The sequence below is a fragment of the Protopterus annectens genome, chromosome 1.part1, assembly GCF_019279795.1.
Source record: "Protopterus annectens isolate FY-2018-M chromosome 1.part1, PAN1.0, whole genome shotgun sequence".
Taxonomy (NCBI): domain Eukaryota; kingdom Metazoa; phylum Chordata; order Ceratodontiformes; family Protopteridae; genus Protopterus; species Protopterus annectens.
This window is the reverse complement of record NC_056726.1, coordinates 1,437,663,952-1,437,682,846: the sequence shown is the minus strand read 5'-3', so window position 1 is coordinate 1,437,682,846 and position 18,895 is coordinate 1,437,663,952.

Genomic DNA, 18,895 nt, shown 5'->3' with positions numbered 1-18,895 from the left:
GTGTTCGGCGTGGTAACTATGAATTAGTAGTCAATGCCATGCAAATGAGGCAGATAATACTGAATCGCAAAACCCCCACCGGTGTAAGGCTGTACCAAACGGCGCAGCGGTAATACACCGAGGAGTGGCTCAGAGGGAATACATGTCACCTGCAGAGGGGTGTGCCACTGTAGGAGGAAGCACATTGGAGCTCAGCAAACCTGGGCTGTACATTGCACATCACAGCTGCAGGACTGGCGTGTGGGGCAATAGTTGAGCTGAGAGCACACAATGCGTGCAGAGGTGCATGTGCACGAGGATGACTACGTTCCCTTAACCCAGTCATGTGACGCTCGCCCCACAAACAACATCGGAAACAGGAAGGTGATGTTGAGAATATGAGGAAATGCGGAAGAAGTGTAATTGGAGTAATAATGAGCAATCAACACTAATCAACCCACGAAGGCCAATCGGCGGCAGCTGACAACTCTGCATGCAGAAACCTGCAAAACGGGATAGGGGAGGCATATGAATGCAAAGAAAGTAGGGGAGGTAGCAGATTGCAAAGAGTGAAGACCTGACACAGCAGAGCCAAGCAGACAGGCAGCACAACGGCGGCGGCACACAAAATGCACGATATGCCATGTCCCAGAAACTACACATGACAGGGCTCTGCAGGATGCATGCCAGGAAATAGTAGGTGCAATGTGCAGAAATAGTAAGGGAAGGTCGAAAGGTAATCCATTGCAGGCAAGAGTAATGCAACACCAAAGGCAACAGCGTTGCAGTGCCAACAGTAAAACACAGAAGATAACCCCCAGATACGGCTGCACAGACACACCCTATGACATCACCGGGCACACAGCACAATAGTATAAAGTGTGAATGCACACAACACACAGCCGTGTATTCCCAAATGCCGCACCATAGGTGTAAACACACGGGGAACTTTTAAAATGTACATGTTGGGTGCTGCCGTGGCTGTGATCCATCAGCATGTGTTAGAGACAGACGGTGTTGTGGAGGACAGTGCCAACAACTACCGTAGGCCTCGGAGGAGAAGGAGAGTGTTCAGACCAAGGGTAACCTACCAGGGGCTACAAGACCTTGAGATAGTAGAGCGTTACAGAGTGGATAGGGACACGTTACAGCAAATAGTGGAGCTGTGCCGGCCATGCCTGAGAACAAGAAACAACAGAGGGGAACCCATCCCAGTGGACACAAAGGTATGTGTAAGCTTGCGAATACTGGCCACAGGTACCTTTCAAAGGCCAACTGGGGATATAATGGGCATCTCACAGACATCAGCATCCAGGGTACTACACCAGTTCCTGGATGCCATGTTACCACATGCCAATGAGCATATATACTTCCCCAGATCTCAGGATGATTTGGCTAGCAATATGTGCCACTTCCACTGTGTGGCACAATACCTGGAGGTACTGGGTGCGATAGACTGTACGCACATACAAATCAAGTCACCACCTGGGGAGCAGGGTAGACGCTACATAAACCGCAAGGGATTCCCCTCCATCAATTGCCAGGTCATGTGCAATGCTCAGGGCATTATCATGGATGTGTGTGCTGGCAGCCCCGGAAGCTACCACGACTCCCATATCTGGCATGCCTCACAGCTGTACCAGGTATTCGCCAGGGGGGACATCCCACAAGGCCACCTTGTGGGGGATGCTGGCTATGCCCTGGAGCTGTGGATGATGACTCCAATCAGAAATGCACACACACACACACACATGCAAGAACGCCATAATGAGGCACACGCACAAACCAGAATAATCATAGACCATGTGTTTGGGATGCTGAAATCACAGTTCTGGTGCTTGGATACATCCGGTGGAGCCCTGCAGTACTCTCCAGGCACATGTGCCCACATATTCATAGTATGTGCCATGCTACATAATATGATCCTGCGGAAGCAGCTGCTGCAGGGACATAACGGTGAAGGGCCACAAAGCCCACCACAACTGCCAAGGCCAGTCCAGGCACAGAGGTTTCAGGACCAGGAACACACTGTGCCAGCCCCAGTAGGCAGACGGAGGCATACCCAATATGCCTATGCCCTGGCAAAGAGGGAACGTATAGCACATACTCTGACAGTGTAGGCCCCATGGACTGACACCTCCCTAACTGCACACACAGTGAAATGGACGGCACACAAACATGACCACCCATAAAGTGTACCGTATGGGTGGCCCCATGTGTGACTCCAACATAGGCAGCCCCCAAACACTGTACACCCAACAGCCAGTGGAGCATGGAACGCCAACACCTGAACAGTACGCGGGTCCTACAGCAGACGGCGTTGCTGTATGCTGCCACGTTCGCCGCAAGGTGTATACATATAAACATATATATATGTGTATATACATATATGTAGATAGATATAATTACATATATAGAAATATATGTACACATATACATATAAGTACTACAGTTAAGACAGGGAATCAGAGGGATGTAAGGTGACTGAGATGTAACACGCGATATCTGTACATAGTATACATAGTGAAACGACAACCTGAGCATCCGGGAGGTTCAACAGAAGAGGATACCACCAACCATGGAACGGGCAACATACCGAAATGCATAACCGCGAGGCAGAAAGATCGCCAGACCACAGTACTGTAACAGTACATGCACGGTTAATAGTATGATGATATGAGGGGAGAGATAGACACCACCGCCGGTGTTGCGGCCCACGCAGGTACTGTGTGCAACCGTCCCCGTGAGTGCTGTAGAATGTGTATGTGTGTGGTGAGGGTGCCGTGTGTGTTGCTGTGTGAGTGTAATGTGTGTGTCTCCGTAACATGTGTATGTTGGTGCCATGTTAGAGGCAGAGTGGAATAATATGAGTAGGCATACGGTACACTAGCCACAGGCATATGTACACCAGTAGTCCCAAAGTAGTAGTGAGAGCCCCACCCTGGCTAGGCGTGTTGTGACGTAGAACGATACAAAGTGACAATGTCCCAGATTGTAGCACAGGAATATACCCCACAGGAAATGGAAAGGACGTATGTACTACTCATGCCCGTATGTATGACACCGATATGTTAATTGCAAAATGATATGTTGGCAAAGTCACACAGCAATAGGTATGTACCACGGAAATACGTATGTGCTACCCCAGTACTGACCGTGGCCACGTATCGGCCCGTAAACACCGCTGTGTGTTCTACAAGTGTCAAACAAGCAATTCCCATCTGAATAGGTGGCAACCACTGGCAAACAGGCCATCCCAACAACAGGACCACAATGACTGTAAATATCTGGGACAGAATGACAAGGGATAGTCGTCACGTACAAACAACTGCTGATATACCACAGATGTGACGGAGGAATACACGCATCAAGCACACACGCAGGCAATACCAACACCACATGACAACAACACAACCTACAGTCCCATACCAACAGACAATTAACTGTCAACTCTCCAGGCAGGGATGGAGCACACAGACAACTATACTGTGTATGTAGAGATGCAAGGCCCACAACCCGTATCCGTCACATACAACCTCCGATATCCCCCACCGTACATATTAAAGGAATGCAAACCATAATAGCAGCACAAACATACAGGCAGTCAATGACATCTGCATAACCGCAACATCTCACGTGGGAAACAAAATCAAAGGCGGATGCATACTTGCATGCATTGTTTAAAGGAATACAACAGCCATGTTACACATCCGAATGCAATACACCATCAACAGACGTCATCAGGACAGGGATACCCACATGTCGAACCAAATACTATACCCTACACACACAATCCACGGCTAACATCACTGCGAAATATGCCTGTCGCCACACATAGCAGCTGCAGTTACACATAACATAACACAATACAGACCATCTCCATGAAGGTAGGGCAAATAGCCAACGCCCAGGTGAGGAATCCAACCATACCCCAGTTACGACGCGTAATTTCCGAATGGAGTAGATGCACAGGTGATGCACACAATTACTCAATGAGGAACAGCAATTGGTGGGATGAACCCACATGTTGCAGGTATCGACGGATATAAGGATGACTCCCAGGATATTCAAACCATATGCTCATACCGAACCAGCAGTGTACAACCGAAAGCAAAATAAAAAGGAAAACCGATACACGGAACGAAACACGGAACAAAACACCGACAAGGTATGTAGAACACACGATATGTACGGTTGTGTAACGCATGATGTGTATGATGAAGCTGTACTGTATGGGAATGGTGTTTGTAAGTAATGACACTTGCCCATAATGCAGAGAGTGGTGAAAGGTGGTTATGTAGTGCTATCCTGCTGAGCATACCAACGACTGTGGACACCATGTGCACAGCAGTGGGACATCATGTACACAGCCGAGACACCACAAGGGTTGCCACAGGGGGGCATTAGAGAGAACAATGCCAGACCACACACCGATGCTAGCAGTGGATGTCCATCAAGGAAGTGCCATAGCAGGGGATAGGACATGTATGTATACTGTCACAGCACACATGTGTATGGGCATATACCATCTATGTCATACGTAATGTGCAGATGACGTGCACGTATGCCCTGCAGTAGGGGATACTATGTCAACTATGTGTAATGTAAAGCTGTCAGGGTGGATATGACAGACATTATACACAGTATCACAGGCATATCATGCATAACAGAGGTATCGCCTATTGGTATGTACAATAACAGGATACATATGGCCTGTAGGTATAGGTCAGAGTAGTAGCATCATAGCCAGCCGAAATGGAAGGGACACCAAGTAACCATGCTCAAAGGATCTGTAGCAGGTGCACCGTGGGCAACAATGAAGTCTGGCAGGTCCATGTGTAAACACATGTGCAGTGTACACAGTAGTGTCACCTCCCCATGGTAGTGTCCTGTGAACAGCAGAGGCGGGTGTCAACTGCATGTCTACACAGTACCGCTGCTGTGGTGGTACCATGACTATGTGTCACCCAAACAGCAAGGGAGGTATCACATGAACAGTGCCACTGTGTCCCTGTGGGATGTGCACAGGACCTATGTTCCACAGCATGGTGTGTGTTGTGTCTGCAGAAGTAACACAGAAGCCCAGCCCTTGCAGTGTGGCATGTGTCCACATATCCATGAGCAGTCCGTTCACACTGCCCACCGCAAATGTCATGTATGAGGAGTATATGCATCAGTAATGTGGAGGAAATGGTCCGTGTCAGAGCAGAAGACACCCCTGCGTATGTGGTATGCAGATGTGTACAGATGTGTTTTCCATATGTCAGCCGCATATGTAAACCGTCCGAGCCTGGTACACATCGTGGCATGACAATGCTGTGCCATGTAAAGTTGTAGCTGTTGTGGAAGGTACACCATATATGTGGTATTGCACCCTTGACCGTGTATAGATGTGTGTATGCCACAGGTACAATGGCTACCTATGTACCAGCATCACATACAGTACAGATAGGTGTGGCCCTGCAGAAGTGTATCCATGCCACAGTGGAATACGGTAACCACAGGACAGTGTGGGGCATATGTGTGTACAGCAACCATGTACAATGTGATATGTATGTACGGGGCCAGTATCCATGTGATAGTCAGTGGGTGAATGTTGCTATGCAAAGGTGATGTGCATGCACCATGTGTCATGCATCCTGATGCCATGACACTCATATGATGTATCCGCCACACTGACACCCGTATAGTCGGTATCGGTGTGAGCTGGTGGAGCAATAATGGCACCAGGTATGTAGGCATGGGATATCTAGGCATGGACAGTACTCTGTGACAGCATGTTGTGTATGTAAGCAAATAGTGAACATGAGGGGCCCCATGACTGAGGACTGTGTAATTCCATATGTACCTGACATGTAGTAGGTACTATGATATGCTTGCACCACTGTGTGTCCTGTTCACGAGTCATATAGCATAACATCCTGAGACACAGGGTATGATGTGTACGTTGTCAATACCAGAATGTGGAATGGTGCTGAAGGGCAATGTGAGGACGTCTGATGTGTTGGCCTCTGTACCACCCCAACCACCCATGCAATGGTATGACAGGTGGCCAGCATGTGTATGTGGTGTGCTGTGGCACACACAAGTCCAACAAGGGTGCCAGGAAAGGCATGGAGGCCATCAATGTGTGCAGGAAGCATGTTCGTGAGGATGTGCCACAGTGCCATTCAGAACGGTCCAGTCATGGGTGTATGACTGCAGTCCCACACGTGCAACGCAGTGCCACCCATGGGTAGTGTGAGAGATGCCGCTGCGCGGCGGTCAGGGTACACAATGTCCGACAACAGGCTAGCAGTGAATATAGCGGGCTGGTGCGGAGACATATACCAAACAGGTTGGTGGGACATAACAGCCAGGGACATCAGAAGGTGACATCGGGCCAGTGTCCCTGGACATAACGTGTGCATGTCAGTACCATGTATGTGTCCACAGGGACACTATGATGTCCATGTATGGATTGCGACCCTGTAATGAGTGAGAGTGTGTATTGTTGGTAAGTACACCATCGCCTGGCACGTTGCCAACATTATCTCGGTCTGCAATGCCTGGGTGACTATTGTATGTGACATCGAATGTGGATGTAGCCAAACAATACAGACATACCACCACACTGCCTGAGGCCCCACACCGCAGTATGTGGCAGTCATGTTTAGGTAGCTAGCCTTGGAGCATGTGATGGACCTTGAGGACCCACCATGGCTGACAAGTGATGCACCCCACACATGTGAATATACACCACCATGCAACAGCCTGCACATGTGCTCGTACATCATATGTGCATGGAACATGACCACCACCGTGGTGTCTGTGAACAGGTCAGTACCGCCATGTCTCTGTGTGGAATAGCATGGTCTCTACCATTGTGTACATGCTACGGAAGCGCACTGTGGTATGTGTCAGCATATGTATGCACACTGTCCATCTGCCGGGGTGTCATGCCATTAACAACTGCTGTTAGCAGACGTCAGTAGTACTGGTTGTAGTACACATGTTCCATGTATGCTGCAATGGGTGTGTTTCCAGGGTGTGGCCAACAGGGCCGTGAAGCATATGTGTTCATCCACCAAAGGGGGGATAACCCCAGGTGCAACACACCAGACACATGGAGGTATTGTGCATGCTGAGGGTAGTGTAGGTATGGTATGTGTTGTGTAATGTGTCAGCCAGCTGGGCGGAGTGCATGCCGCAAGCATGTGTAGGTACATGGCTGTCTATTCTAGGGAAGTGTGGGTTGCTGTCAGCACATGGCAGTATCAGCTGTCTGAGGCCCAATGTACAGTATAACAACACAGATGGCATGTAACCTGTGGTGTACAATGTCAACTGTGTTGCGTGTTACAATGTGTCTAGCGGTCACAAACACGGGTATCTGCACATTGAGCACCTATGATGCATTGTGTTAGGCAACTATCCAGGATGTGTGCAAAACACTGTGCGATGTGTGATCCCCTCACCTGTGGGTGTTGCAGTCCAGGTATGTGCCTGGGAGGTACGATCCGTGTACAATCTGTACTCGCAGGGGTGCTGCGCAGAGCATGGAGGCAGGTCCCAGTCACTGCAGAGAAATGTGAGTGGTGCAATAGTGTGTGTGCCTTGCTTGTGTGCAGCACAGTGGAAGATGAAAGCATTGTCCCACATGACCCCATGCCATGCCTGCCTGTTACAGCCCTGCCGGAGACAGTTATGTGACACCGCCACAGAGGCAGTATAGCATGTGAAGATGTACACGTGTGCTCCACACCCCAGGCAGATGGCTGCAGGTCATGAGTGCCACAGCAGTGTGGTCGACCAGGACTGTCATAGCGGTCAGATACCACATGCCTGTACAATTACAGTATGAGCATAGGCAACAGTTGCAGTGACACAGTAGGTCAATGTACAGTGTCGCTGTGTTCAGACCACTGCCTACTGTACACTTGGCTAGACACATACCCAGAGGGTAATGACACCGGTGAGCCATCGCACGTCCCAGTACATGTAGCCTGTGTAATGCCATCACAGGGCGGTCACAATAACACGTTGTATGAGAGATATATTGTACCAGGTGATGTGTCATGTGTGCATATGTTGAGTTTCACAGCTGTTCACACATCCACATCATATCAGTGCATGATGCCTAGTGTAACATGATGTGTGGAACTGCACTGTGATCCACAACAGGGTCATCTGAGACAGGTGTGTTGTGAATGGTGTAACCCATGGGTCCGCGGGATATACACTGGTGCTGTTGGCCGCCGTGCTGGGGGCCACCAGTGGTGCCTACAGTGGTCATACAGACATACTGCACACATTGTTCTGGCAGGAATGTCCATTGTTGTAGATGATGTGTTACTACGTGAAGGTAGGTGTGTGTTGTGAATGTTACCCATCCAGATGTGACCATCAGGTGCAGTCATGGTTGTCAACAGCATCACACCCATCCACAGCTGTCAGCACCCTGTCCCCAGAATGGGTATCTGCCGCCCTCGTACTGTGTGACTAATGTGCAGATGGCGGAACACCTACTACTGGCTGGCTAACAGTGTCATCTAGGAAGGTTATGTGATGGCTGGAATACGCTGTTCTAATGTATAATGATGGTATCCCAATGAATTACATTGAATCACATATAGTAAGCCATGGCTGGCATGTAAACCATATACAACAATGACTGTGTGACAGACCCAAACAATGCGGAGCCATGTTGAACATGCACCCATTAGAACACCAAATGAGGTATGTTGCACGTAGTGATGTACAACTGTCAGCTATGGGCACAGCATGGATGCAGACGTACATCCCCCACAGGCAGTACCGCTCCATGTTGGTAGGGGGGCATTGCACGAGTACATGTGACAGTTGCTGTACTGCCACATGTACTGCATATCCGTCATATAGGGGTAGCAGTGGTACGTGACTGTCGGACATGCCTGTGCATACGACCATGTCCCACAGGATATGTGTTACGTGTGTACAACACCTGTCGTACCGTCATCAAGCTTTGAAGTGTATGGCTGCCAGTGTACCTGTGTGACATGTTGTGCAATGGGTGCAAAGGTACGCAGTAGCACATTGCATACCCACATGTCCCACACAGGTGCATAGCCTGAACATACAATACAAATAGGGTGTTGGATAATAGCAACCCACAAGAGGTGATGGGTACGGGTGGCAACCCACTACCACCTGTCCGGGTAAGGTGTGCATGTCCATGACACATTAGCACCTGAGATGTTAGCAGTACAGTTGTACAGGGCGGCATGCATATTTGATCACTAATACCCTTGCGTGTTCCACCACTGGCCTGTTGACAGACAGACACCAACACAATGTGCAGCATTGACATGTGCACAGCACATCACCACTGGCTACAGTAGAGCAGGGTTACTGTGTAGACATGTGCACAGAACATCTGCACCAGCCACAGTCAAACACGGTATGTGTTGAACCCCACCGTCATTGTAGCCCATGCCACAGACAGATGTTCATGCATCTGTGTATGTACGGCTGGGAATGTCCCTGGCCTAGCAGTATAGCTGTGTCAGTGTTGCGAACAACATACTGAATGGGCTGGGTGTGTGAGGTGTGTGTCATACGTGTATGGTCTGATGGATGATACCAGCAGTGCCCCGCTATGTGAACATCCCTGTCCCCATAAATGGATACCTATGCTGTGCCCAACACCACGGTCCCTGTAGGAGGGATGGTGCTGTGTGGTGCACCCGCCGACATGGTGGTGGCAGCAGGCACTGGATGTAGACATATGTGGTACCCATGTCAGGCCAGGGTACCATCCATGTGCACGGGATATCATTGTGCGGGCACATACAGCACTGTGTTGAACAAAATCACAGCACATAGCACCTGTCAGGGGTAATGTGTATGCATGGATGTGCGATACCAGCATGCACCATACACACCCCCACCAAGCAGCATGCTGCCTACCTTGCAGAAGGCCATTGTCCACACCATTATGATAGACATGCGTAATGTCCATATACTCATAGCAATGACATATGGAATGGACAGCCACCCTCCCAATACCAGTATCCCCCAGGTGGGACACATCCCTGTGCCATGTATGTGACATACCCTGCCATTCCATGCAGCCCTGTCCAGCAAGGCTGCACGTGCCATCACAGTCATACATGGTGCGATGGCCAAATGGCACTTGCACTATCAACTGTCCAGAGCAGTAATGTGGCACTGATGCACCTTGTGGTGTCACAGGTGCTGTGTGTTGGCGTGTACAACGTGCGCGCACATGCTATGTATGACCATCCCTGCTAATGTCATATGATTACACATTGTCCCATGTGTATCACATGTGCAATACAGGCGAGCTGTGGCAGGTTGTCCAACACCTGTACAGTGCTGTGTAGATGTACATGGCACAACACATGCATGCACAGGCGTCCACGTGTATGTGTGCAGTGCCACCGCTGATGTCCATAATGGCTGTGACTGTGATGCCTAGCGACATATACACAGCATCCAGGTGAACAGTAGAACTGTGCACACATCGGGACACGTGCCGACTGGTATGAACACAGGTGCAGGCAGGTACACATGTCCACAGCAGGTTACCATCTACATGGGGTGTGTACAGTGTGATGAGTTGACACACAGATATGATATGATACCCGCTGCCTAACGGTGTGACAGGTGTGACAGCAACACATCAGCTGTGTCAGTGTCATGATGCATCGCAGAGATTACTGTGCAGATGTCGTACATGTCATAGCAATGTATGTCCAGCGGTATGCCAGTACATCAGTGTAAATGTGACCTGTCACCATCATTATGTCTTACAGATAATGCCTTGTTCATGGCTGCCAGCCTTCAGCCGCCAGGAGGATGACGTAATCATACCGTTGCTCCATGACAACTATACAACTATGACCTGCTATTCAGCCATGTTCCACAGCAAGCGCAGCAGCGGGATGACCTGTGGCAGGATATGCGCAGGTGGGTGAATGACGTGGGTGGCAACAACCACACCTACCAGCAGATACGCCGACACTGCATGGACCTAATACGGCACGCGAAACAGCGTGCTGCCGCAATCGCCAGAGAACAAGGTGGAACAGGTGGTGGGCCACCAACCCAGCCCCCACTCACACACATGGAGGAGCTCCTGGCCAGTCTGGGGACACGCAGGGAACAGCATGCAGAAACACTAGCTGCCATCGTGGAGGTGGGTGTCTCCCAACCAATGAGCCTGGAGCTGCATGGTAAGTCAGTCTTGCATATGTGTATGATATCTGCTGTAGGTGTGGGTGTCACAGTACACCACATAATGTACCAACACATGCCAGGTATATGGGCACACAAGCCGCATACTACAGTATGCTACGTTGTGTTTGCAGACGTGTGCATACCACATGCTATCACACAGGTACATGATGTGACATGCACAGTGCTTACTGTGGCTACAGTCATGGATAATGTTTATACTGTTGTGTCACCCCTATACAGGTACCTCTGGCGTGTCACACAGCCATGGGTCCATCGCAGGTGAGACTGTTGTTAGTAACAGGCATGTTACAGTGTAGAGTTATTCGCCATGTGGCCAGGTGTAACATGCACACCTGGGTTCTGCTCCAGTCATGGTATACACGTTGCACCACCAGACACACACATGCCACCCATGTGCAGTAGATACAACCGTTATTATACACCGGCATGAAACCACAGTACCTGTCAGTGTGATATGTGCAGTCAGCTATGCATACAATGGTGGAGGTGTTCTACAATGGATGCATATGTAGTATGCATTGGAACACCATTTGTGGTACGCACACAGTACCACATAGTGAGCTGTGATCTGGGCAGCACACAGGTGTTACCAATGTGATATATGCCCCTGCATTGTGTGCACACGTTGTGACATGGCACACGACATGTCCCACGCCCATGGTGTTCTGTCTGCAATATTGTCACACCATGACATGACCTACGCCCGACATAGCAAACATACATACTGTTGTCTGCATAGCCCTCTGGATTGTGACACCTCCGACTTGTATGGGTGTATGTCACATGGGCCACCACAGGGATGGGTACACGATGCCCATCACACACAATTGTCCATGACCCAGTCAAACATGGCCATGGGTGATAGGCACAGGCATGTTGCCACACAGTACGTCTGGAGTGGATAGACACCGTTGCACATTGTCCACACATAGTGCGATCATAGCCGTAGTGGACCACCTGTACATTTGATGTGGTACGCCAGACAACCGGAATGCCTGTCTGCAGCCACTGGAGGTGCCACCAATGTCTACCATATACATGCTGTGGAACAGCATGACTGTGTTGCAGACATGGCAATGCAATGCGTCCATGTTATGCATCGCACAGCACCATACCTGTGTCTTGTTGCCATGCAGTGGCACAGTGTCTGTATTCCCCACTGTATAGCTATGTACACGGCTCACACCAACCACACCTGCACAGACATCTTTGTTACACATGCATTCTATCCGTAGCCTGTACACATAACACTGCACTGTGAAGCCCAGTATGATGCGGTGCATGTGGTGTGACACCATTGTCACATGTCCACATGTTATCGTACATGTCGGCGGAGTACATGTCAAGGTGACGCCAGCCATGTGTACTGTTAACCTGCCTATGGCCACATGGTGTATCATGGTGACGCATGCAAACTACCATGAATGTGTGTACTGCATGCCTACAGATATGACACCTGCTTGATGTAGTGTGCACCCCAGGGCAGTATGCATACTAACACTATTAATGTCTGGCCTGCATTCTCTGTGCTGTGGTGTGGGAATGCTGCATGCCATCTGCAATATCACATGCATGATGTGTCTGCGTGTTTGTGTGTCTGCGTGTGTGTGTCTGCGTGTGTGTGTGTCTGCGTGTGTGTGTCTGCATGTGTGTGTGTCTGCATGTGTGTGTGTGTGTGTCTGTGTGTGTGTGTGTCTGCGTGCGTGTCTGCGTGTGTGTGTGTGTGTCTGCGTGTGTGTCTGCATGTGTGTAATGTACCTTACAGTATGTCTTTGTATTCACAGGTGGTGTAGGTGCGTTCCCTTCCTGCGGTCCATCTGATGCTAGTGTCCCCACAGATACTAGCGGTGATGACCATATGCATGAGGTACAGGCAGGGTTGTCAGGGGCAGAAGCTGTGCCATTGGTTACCATCCCACCTATGTCCCCCGCATCCCTGCACACGGTTCTGATGCCGACACATACCACATTACCGTTGCCCATAGAGGAAGGACAGTCAGCGTCTGTTGGCATTGAGCAGGAATGTGTGGTGGCTACAAAAGGTGCGCGTACACACCATGTTGCTAGTGTAATGACTGGTGATGTGCCACACAGGCATGTGGCTAGTGCTGCTCGTAGGAGGACCTCTGGCAGACATGCACCTGCTGTACAGGGTGCAGCAGCTGGTATCACCAGACGCATGTTCCAGACTGTAATGGTGGCACAGGCATGTGCTGAACGGCAGAATCAAGAAGGGCAGAGGCTGCAGAGGGCCGCAATCTGTTCCCTAAATGACAACATCCAGTCATTGGCGAATGCTCAACAGCAGATTGCTAATGTACTGGATAGGCAATTAGGTGAGATGGTTGGAATCCTCGACCGAGGCATGTCAATCCGCGAGCGTGAGCTGTCTGTGCTGGAACACCTGGTAGGGGTGAGGTGTAGGACACGTGGCCGTAGGCCAGCAACACCCCCTAGTGTAGGTCGACGTGTGCGTGCCACCTCTCATGCCCACTCACACAGTGCCGGTAGCAGCAGCAGTGCAGTGGTGCTACACCGACCACACCAGGACACAGCAGGCCACGTGGACGTGGCCCTGGCCGGTCCCAGCGTGGACACGGTTCCAGTGGATATGTGTCATCAGAGAGTGGCCACTCCATACCTCCACCCGGTAGTGCCTGTACGACCCCAGGCAGGCACGGGTCACGTGGCCGCAGGCGGACACAGTGAGCCATACAACCTGCACTGTACAGTCTGGGGCTGCAAAGTATACTCCGTGTAGGCATCACGTATGGCTGAACTGTGTACACACATACCCACACACGGCAGACACAACTGTAGGGCTCCACCACATCCTCATGCATTCTGCACAGTCATGCCCAGTAAATGCACCGGCCCTTACACACACACATGATGTCATCCATTGGTACAGCCTATGCCCCTGGCAGACATATCACCCTGTGCATATGATGAAGCCTCTGCTGCATCACTGTCATCCACACCATCGGTGCACGGTTATGCAAATATATTCTGATGCACAGGGTGGACAAGATAGTGAGAGGTGTATGTGATACCTGTGTATGCATAGAGTGTGATGTGTATGTTGCAGTGGTTGTGTATGACAAGTGACAGGTGCGTATGTGACGTGGGTTGTGTACTGTCATCATTCAGCAGACATACCATGTAGTGCAGGTGCATAGGTTCATAGGTTCATAGGTTCATAGGTTAGTACTAGGCTAACTGCCCTTGTGAGCCATTTTCAGCCTAGCCAGTTATCCCCCGTGAGATTCAAACCCTGTACCTTGTGTTTGTAAGGCAAACACCTTAACCATAAGGCCACCCTCCCAACCCATTAGGCCACCCTCCCAACTTGCAGCATGCATTGAGCTGTGTACACGGTATGTGTGACGGTTACATGTGTAGCACCATGTTGGTTCTGTTAACCTGTATGCCTCATATGGTGTACTCACATGTGCCTACTGGGAGCACTGTTATCAGTCCCCCACGTGTAGCTGTGGGTTACCCACAGGCACATCTGGCAATATCAGCATACCACATGTACCCGCAACCTGCCTGGACACCTACATAGGTACATAGATGCATAGGTACATACTAGGCTATGTGCCCTACGGCATGTGTAAGCCTAGCCAGAGTGTGTGTGGCTTTCACCACCCCTTAGGATGAGGATACTATACCCATTGGTTTGCTGTCCCTCTGTCCAGCAGTGACACCGAGATGATTCCTGGGGCATACCTACGATCTCCCATCCACACGTCAGGATCACTCTTGGACAGAGTCAGTGAGGGGCTCTGCCTCACAAGGGCTGGGAATCTGTTCCATGGTGTAGGGAGTCTCTGGGCGATGAACCTGTCCCTCCAGCACGTCCTATTTATATCCGTGTTGAGGTTTGTGTCTGTTGCTCTTGTGCCTGTGGTTGTTTGGTTCCTATGAGGTGGAGCATGTCCATGAAACCCGGGTTGGACATGGCCTTGTATGTCAGGCACAGATCACCTCAGAGCAGACGGTATGAGAATGTATAGAGCCAGAGTTCCCTCAGTCGGGCAGCGTGTGACATATGTTTCAGCCCCTTTATCCTTGTGTTGGGGAACGTTTGGGGTCCTTCCACCTGCTGCAGGTGTCGGTTTAGGTACATTCCAAATGGTGCGTTGTACCCAGTCATTGGTCTGATGAGTGAAGAGTACAGGTGTACAATGACCTCCCCTAATCTGGATGTGAATCCCTTCATGACCAGGTGGGCAATGTGGAATGTCTTCCCAACCACATTGGCAATATGAGTGTCAAGAGAAGTTACCGACAAGTTGGGTCCCCAGGTCCCTGATCACGTCAACCGTGTTTAATGGATTACCACCTATGTGGTAATTCGGGGTTAACTTGTCTTTCCCAAAGGGTAGGTCTATACCTTCCCTGGCATGTAGCTGCAGGCCATGGCTCTGGCACCAGTTATCCATTTCTATGAGACCTCAGGTGGATGTCTGTGTCTGATGGGGTGTCGATTATGGTGGCCGGTCTGCAGTCATCTGCATACCTTGTCTGCCACAATCCCCCTATGTTTGCATGCACGTCGGAAAGTTGAATGCCGAACAGGAGGGGGCCCAGGACTGAGCCCTGTGGGCCACCACTCGGGACCGGCTTGGAGTCTGACATGGCACCAGGAACACTAACTCTGTGGGTTCTGTCCCTGATCCGGTTGGCAACCATCGTGTGACATATGGCTCTACATCTACGCTGGTGAGCTTTTCTATGATGCCCGCATGGGGTTTGGTTCGAACGCTGTTGCCAGGTCACGGTAGTCTGTGTGAACTGACGTACCCCCATCAATGGCCTTAGTGACTCTTCCGAACAGGTCGACCAGGTTCAGGAGGCAGGATCTGCCCTTGACTAAGCCGACGTGGGTATGTTCCAGTATTTGTCGGTCCCCAATGTCTTCATTTATGGGCTCCATTATGGTCCCCTCCATAGCTTTGCAGACAAGGCTCATCAAGCTTATAGGGCGGTGATGTCCAGAGTCCGTAGGAGCACTGCCTTGGTGGAGTGGGACCACAGTTGCCGTATGCCATCCATCAGGTATGTAACCTGTAGTAAGGCTAAGATTAAACAGCAGCCTTATGTGCGGGTTGAGGTCCTCATTGAGATTGTGTAGCACACAGCCGGGGACACTGTCCGGTCCCATTGATGCTGTGTTTTCCGCTTTAGAGAGAGCAGCTCTCACCTGGGCATTCGAGATGTTTGGGAGGCTAGACTCTGGTGGGATAGATACCTCCCCTCTTGGGGGGGGAGGGTAGATATATGCATGGAACCTGTTTGCCAGTATGTTGGCAATGTCTGTGGATTAAGTGATCATTGTACCATTATGGACTAATTCCGAGCATAACTGTGAGCTTCCACCCATGTTCCTACCATAGCTAAGGAAGGCCTTATGGTTGTCTTATGTGTCCTTTGCGAGTCCTCTCCCACAGGCGGCCTTGGATGATTGTATGAGTGATCATATGTTACCGCCAGTATTGATCAGTGATGCCTTCCCTGGTAGTGATATTGCTCTGTCATGTAGTAGCTTTCTCCTCTTGTTGTACAGTTTGTTTATGGCTGGGGTCCACCAGACCGTGTGCCTGCCTTTGGTGGACAAGGTCCTGATGTTATTAGGGATTGCTTGATCCAGACATTCCTGGGGGTGCTCATAGAAGGCATTTGTAAGGGTTTCAGCAGCGTGGCCTGTGTTTTCCACTGGCACGGAGGCCTTGTAGGGTTCCACACCAGTCGAATGATGTGTGGGGTTCACTCTGGAGAGGTCTTCACTGTGGTCTCCCTTGCCGGTGTTGGGGGCGGGATGCGGATCTCCAGTGAGATCACTATATGGTCTGACCTCACCGTCGAGGGATGTACATCCTGTGTGGAGCATGTCGTCCCCATGTGTGATGATCAGGACTAGTATAGTTCCTCCTCTTGTGGGTATGGTGCATAGTTGTTCCACAGCATTCGGGTGTATGAACACCTGGAACCTTTGGTCTAGGGTGTTGGGTCCTGGGTAATGTTCCTGGTCTATGTATGGGTAGTTGATGTCACCCAATATTATGGTGTTGTGAGAGCATTCATGCTCCCCATTGTCTTCAGGAAGGCTGTGTGGGTATCCTGGGTTTGGGAGGGTGGTCTGTAGCATGCTACAAACTGTGGGGCAGTCCTACCCATGGTTAATTGCACCTGGATGGTCCCTGCTGCTATGTGCGTTTCCGCCAACCTGGAGGTGTGGGTATCCTTCATGGAAATGGAGACTCCCCCTCCTTCTGTGGTTTGGTCCGGATTTGGGTCCTGAACGCGTGATATCAGGTATGACCTGATAGTGCTGGGGTGCTCTCAGGAGTCCTGAACCAGGTTTCAGTTACAGCACTGACATCGATGTCCTCCATACTGAGGAGGGCTTTTGAGGGCATGCAGCTTGGGCGTAGACTACTGGCATTGAGCAGTATTACCCTTAGTTCTTTCCAGGTTTGAAGTCTAGGGCAGTAGGCTTATCATTTCAGCCTTGCCTGCAGTGGGCACTATGGGGGTGGCAGGAGCCTTTGCCAAACTCATAAAGCCCAGGGGCAACAGGTGCAAGCCGTCCCTTGCGAAGGAGCATGGCGTGTCAAGCATGTCATCCCAGGCAAGAGGACATTGGACCCCCTCAGACTGACACCGGTAATTAGGCCAATTATCAAGGCTGATCATTCGGACTCTGTATTGTGGCATCATTCTTGATGAGGGTGGGATACTGCTCAGGGTCAGGGTCATGCTGGCCTGGGCTACACAATCTGAGAGCCCCTCTATGTCTCCTTTCATGTATCCCAGGGAGGTATGTCTCCGGTCGTTGACACCAGCATGGACAATGACCGCGTCATACTTGTACATGCTGCGGAGTGACCTGAGTGCTTGTGTTATGTGGCGGATTCCAGCGCCTGATAGGAAGCCTACTGCGATCATTCCCTTGTTCAGTCTGGTGAGTGGGACGTCGGTGTGTCTGACTATGGCGTCACCTATTACAAGTGTGTCTGGCATTGTGTGTGGCCTTAAGTGCGGTGACTGTTTGGAACACTGACGTTGAGAACTATGTGTTGCATGTCCTATGTCTTGTGGAGGCAGTTGCTTGGGTGTCTGCTTTGGAGGCCTCAGTAGGTTCGGTACATGTTTTAACAGTGCCTCCGAGTATGTCTTTGTGTGTTCATGTGTTTGTTTAGCATTTGTGATAGTTCCATGTGACACTGGGTTTGTGGTGTGCGTGGTGTCCTTCTCCTCCCGTCTGGTCTTGCCGGTCGTGGGTTGAGAGAGCTCAGCCTCATGTCTGGCTATATAGTTGCATCTCTCACATGTATTTTGAATTTGTGGGGGAGGTGCGGGTTGTCCGTGTCCATGAGGCACCTGTAACATTGCCTCAGGATGCCCAGATTCACCAGCTGAACAGGGGAGGTCGCTAGCAATTGACCCTTCGACATGCCAGAGAACGTGAATGTGTTTGCTGTGTAACTGGGTCAGAAGGGACCTATAGGGAAGTGGGTACTCAAGGGGATTCTAGGCTAGTGTAGTACTCCGTCTAGTATACATGTACTTTACCTATGTAAGAATACTTTGGGAGCAGGTGCTGAGCTTTTGTGATAGAGAACAGACAGTTTAGATTGCAAGTAGAGAAGTTCTATGTGAAAACCTG